Genomic DNA, 5,000 nt, shown 5'->3' on the forward strand with positions numbered 1-5,000 from the left:
CTGCTTCCTGTCAGAGAGGAAGTCTGTGATCCACCTGCAGGTGGAGTAGGGCACGTTCAGCTGGAAGAGCTTGTCCTGAAGCAGGGCAGGGATGATGGTGTTGAAGGCAGAGCTGAAGTCCACAAACAGGATCCTGGCGTAGGATGCTGGGGCGTCCACATGCTGTAGGGTGAAGTGGAGGGCCATGTTAACTGCGTCGTCCACAGACCTGTTGGCTCTGTAGGCAAACTGAAGGGGGTCCAGGAGAGGGTCTGTGATGGCTTTGAGGTGTGCCAGGAGCAGGCGCTCAAAAGACTTCATTACCACAGATGTAAGGGCGACCGGTCTGTAATCATTTAGTCCTGTTGGCCTTAGCTTTTTGGGCACAGCGATGATGGTGGAGGACTTGAGACAGGCTGGTACATGGCATGTCTCCAGGGAGGTGTTAAAGATGTTGGTGAACACCGGAGACAGCTGGCCAGCGCAGTGCCTGAGGGTGGCTGGAGAGACAGAGTCCGGCCCGGCTGCTTTGCGTGGATTCTGCCTCTTGAAAAGCCCATTAACTTCTCCCTCCTGAAAGGAGAGAGTCGTTTCTGTAGTATGGGTGGGGGATGGGGCCTCTTGGGTGGGAAGGGGTGGTTCAGGACAGTCCAATTGTCTTTCAAATCTACGGTAGAACTCGTTCAGGATCAACCAGGTAGCTGGCGGCTTTCAACTCGCCAAAAGCACACCACGGTGACCAGGCGCCCAGCCCAAAGGCTCGCCCGGCTCACACGCAGCGTTTGCGGGCCCCTAGCCTCCCCAAGGGCAGGCAGGAGTCGCTCTCCTGAGGCAAGAATGCACCCAAGGCAGAGGAGAGTCCCCACACGCGTCCAAAATCGGACGGACAGGACCCCCACGCAGACCATGTAAAACACACACCCTTTGGGCACGGACTTCACAGAACACAAACACCCCCACAAGGAGGGCCTTAATTTGTCCTGTATACTCCGGGGGACACCTGACGACGGCGCTGAAGGCTCACAAAACACAGGGCTTCACACAAGGCCAGCCAATTTGAGGCAGCGGTAAAGCACCACGCACACCCAACGTCGGGGTGGGGAGGAGCAGGGGCGGGGACCACACATGCCTGCACACCTCTAGAGCGGCCTTTCAATGCTCGCTACTCTGTGGACCGGCAAAAGCAATTGAAACCAACCCTAACTCTCACGCGCAGTTGGCAGCCCTTCCTAGGGCACAATACCGAAACAGCGCAAGCAAACCCTGCAGCTACAACCCAAGGGACAGCCTTCCCAACGCACTCTGGAGGAGAAGAGGCTCCTCGGGCGGAGTAACACAGCTCGAGATGCTCGCTCATTCACGGAAATCGTGGGAAACAACCTGCCGCCGGCACACCACTTCGTCCTCACATGAGGTTACCATTGTCCATACAATAGTGCAGGTGCGATGGAAATCTTTTCTCGTTTTGGTGCGTGCTACATTTTTACGGATAGACCCCGTGAAACGCTAGAAATTGGAGGGGATGTGTCTCTTGTGGCTCACGGGGCTGTTAGGGTGGCACAGAAATCCCTCGGAATGGGAAAACGGGTCATTTTCGTGTTGCCACATTGCATGCGAACGGCATGAAACTTCCAGAGGCATTTGCAGCAGGAATGCATGTGCAGTCAAAAAAGTGAATATTTTTCACGGATAGACCCCGTGAAACGCTAGAAATTGGCGGCGATGTCTCTCTTGTGGCTCACGGGGCTGTTAGGGTGGCACAGAAATCCCTCGGAATGGGAAAACGGGTCATTTTCGTGTCGCCACATTGCATGCGAACCGCATGAAACTTCCAGAGGCATTTGCAGCAGAAATGCATGTGCAGTCAAAAAATTGAATATTTTTCACGGATAGACCCCGTGAAACGCTAGAAATTGGCGGGGATGTGTCTCTTGTGGCTCACGGGGCTGTTAGGGTGGCACAGAAATCCCTCGGAATGGGAAAAAACGGGTCATTTTCGTGTCGCCACATTGCATGCGAACCGCATGAAACTTCCAGAGGCATTTGCAGCAGGAATGCATGTGCACTCAAAAAATGTGATATTTTTCACGGAGAGACCCCGTGAAACGCTAGAAGTGGGCGGGGATGTCTCTCTTGTGGCTCACGGGGCTGTTAGGGTGGCACAGAAATCCCTCGGAATGGGAAAACGGGTCATTTTCGTGTCGCCACATTGCATACGAACCGCATGAAACTTCCAGAGGCATTTGCAGCAGGAATGCATGTGCACTCAAAAAAGTGAATATTTCTCACGGATAGACCCCGTGATACGCTAGAAATTGGCAGGGATGTCTCTCTTGTGGCTCACGGGGCTGTTAGGGTGGCACAGAAATCCCTCGGAATGGGAAAACGGGTCATTTTCGTGTCGCCACATTGCATGCGAACCGCATGCAACTTCCAGAGGCATTTGCAGCAGAAATGCATGTGCAGTCAAAAAAAAATTGATATTTTTCACGGATAGACCCCGTGAAACGCTAGAAATTGGCGGGGATGTGTCTCTTGTGGCTCACGGGGCTGTTCGGGTCGCACAGAAATCCCTGGGAATGGGAAAACGGGTCATTTTCGTGTTGCCACATTGCGTACGAACCGCATGAAACTTCCAGAGGCATTTGCAGCAGGAATGCATGTGCACTCAAAAACTTCTATATGTTTCACGGATAGACCCCGTGAAACGCTAGAAATTGGCGGGGATGTGTCTCTTGTGGCTCACGGGGCTGTTAGGGTGGCACAGAACTCCCTCGGAATGGGAAAAGGGGTCATTTTCGTGTTGCCACATTGCATAGGAACGCCATGAAACTTCCAGAGGCATTTGCAGCAGAAAGGCACGTGCACTCAAAAATTTTAATATTTTTCACGCATAGACCCCGTCAAACGCTAGAAGTTGGCGGGGATGTCTCTCTTGTGGCTCACGGGGCTGTTAGGGTCGCACAGAAATGCCTCGGAATGGGAAAACGGGTCATTTTTGTGTGGCCACATTGCATAGGAACGGCATGAAACTTCCAGAGGCATTTGCAGCAGGAATGCATGTGCACTCAAAAACGTCTATATTTTTCACGGATAGACCCCGTGAAACGCTATAAATTGGCGGGGATGTCTCTCTTGTGGCTCACGGGCGCTGTTAGTTAGGGTCGCACAGAAATCCCTCGGAATGGGAAAAGGGGTCATTTTCGTGTTGCCACATTGCGTACGAACGGCATGAAACTTCCAGAGGCATCTGCAGCAGAAATGCATGTGCACTCAAAAACGTCTATATTTTTCACGGATAGACCCCGTGAAACGCTAGAAATTGGCGGGGATGTGTCTCTTGTGGCTCACGGGGCTGTTAGGGTCGCACAGAAATCCCTCGGAATGGGAAAACGGGTCATTTTCGTGTTGCCACAATTGGCATACGAACGGCATGAAACTTCCAGAGGCATTTGCAGCAGAAATGCATGTGCACTCAAAAACGTGAATATTTTTTCACGGATAGACCCCGTCAAACGCTCGAATTTGGCGGGGATGTTTCTCTTGTGGGTCACGGGGCTGTTCGGCTCGCACAGAACTCCCTTGGTCCACCTGATTCGTGCATACAGGCAGCAACTAAAACTCTGTAAACCTGCTGTGAGGACATCTAAACAGTGGACCAGTGAGGCTGTGGAAGATTTGCGGGCGTGCTTAGACTGTACTGACTGGGATATGTTCACGACTGCTACCAATAGTCTGGATGAACTCACAGAGGCTGTGTACATCAGCTTCTGTGAGGACTGCTGTATCCCAACACGTACCAGGGTGAACTTTAACAACAACAAGCCCTGGTTCTCAGCAAAGCTCAAAAGGTTGAGGTTGGAGAAGGAGGAAGCGTTTAGGAGTGGGGATAGAGACAGATTCAAGGAGTCGAAGAACAGGTTTAGCAAAGCGGTGAGAGAGGCTAAACGACTGTACTCAGAGACACTAAAACACCAGTTCTCTACTAACGACGCTGCTTCTGTCTGCCAAAGGGCTCAGGCACATCACCAACTACAAACCCAGAGCGCCCCACACCACTAACGACTCCCGCCTAGCCAACGACCTGAACGAGTTCTACCGTAGATTTGAAAGACAATTGGACTGTCCTGAACCACCCCTTCCCACCCAAGAGGCCCCATCCCCCACCCATACTACAGAAACGACTCTCTCCTTTCAGGAGGGAGAAGTTAATGGGCTTTTCAAGAGGCAGAATCCACGCAAAGCAGCCGGGCCGGACTCTGTCTCTCCAGCCACCCTCAGGCACTGCGCTGGCCAGCTGTCTCCGGTGTTCACCAACATCTTTAACACCTCCCTGGAGACATGCCATGTACCAGCCTGTCTCAAGTCCTCCACCATCATCGCTGTGCCCAAAAAGCTAAGGCCAACAGGACTAAATGATTACAGACCGGTCGCCCTTACATCTGTGGTAATGAAGTCTTTTGAGCGCCTGCTCCTGGCACACCTCAAAGCCATCACAGACCCTCTCCTGGACCCCCTTCAGTTTGCCTACAGAGCCAACAGGTCTGTGGACGACGCAGTTAACATGGCCCTCCACTTCACCCTACAGCATGTGGACGCCCCAGCATCCTACGCCAGGATCCTGTTTGTGGACTTCAGCTCTGCCTTCAACACCATCATCCCTGCCCTGCTTCAGGACAAGCTCTTCCAGCTGAACGTGCCCTACTCCACCTGCAGGTGGATCACAGACTTCCTCTCTGACAGGAAGCAGTGCGTTAAGCCGGGAACAGAAGTCTCTGACTCCAGGTCCATCAGCACGGGAACTCCTCAGGGCTGCGTCCTTTGCCCACTGCTCTTCTCCCTGTATACCAACAGCTGCGCCTCCAATCATCTGTCCGTCAAACTCTTGAAGTTTGTCGGACGACACCACCCTCATTGGGCTGATCTCTGGTGGGGATGAGTCTGACTATAGGTGGGAAGCTGACAACCTGGTGACCTGGTGTAGCCAGAACAACTTAGAGCTAAATGCTCTAAGGACAGTT

Source organism: Petromyzon marinus, unplaced genomic scaffold (genome assembly GCF_048934315.1).
Source record: "Petromyzon marinus isolate PM22_M1 ecotype Great Lakes invasive population unplaced genomic scaffold, UKy_Petmar_22M1.pri1.0 PM_G_Scaffold_267, whole genome shotgun sequence".
NCBI classification, from domain to species: Eukaryota; Metazoa; Chordata; class Hyperoartia; order Petromyzontiformes; family Petromyzontidae; genus Petromyzon; species Petromyzon marinus.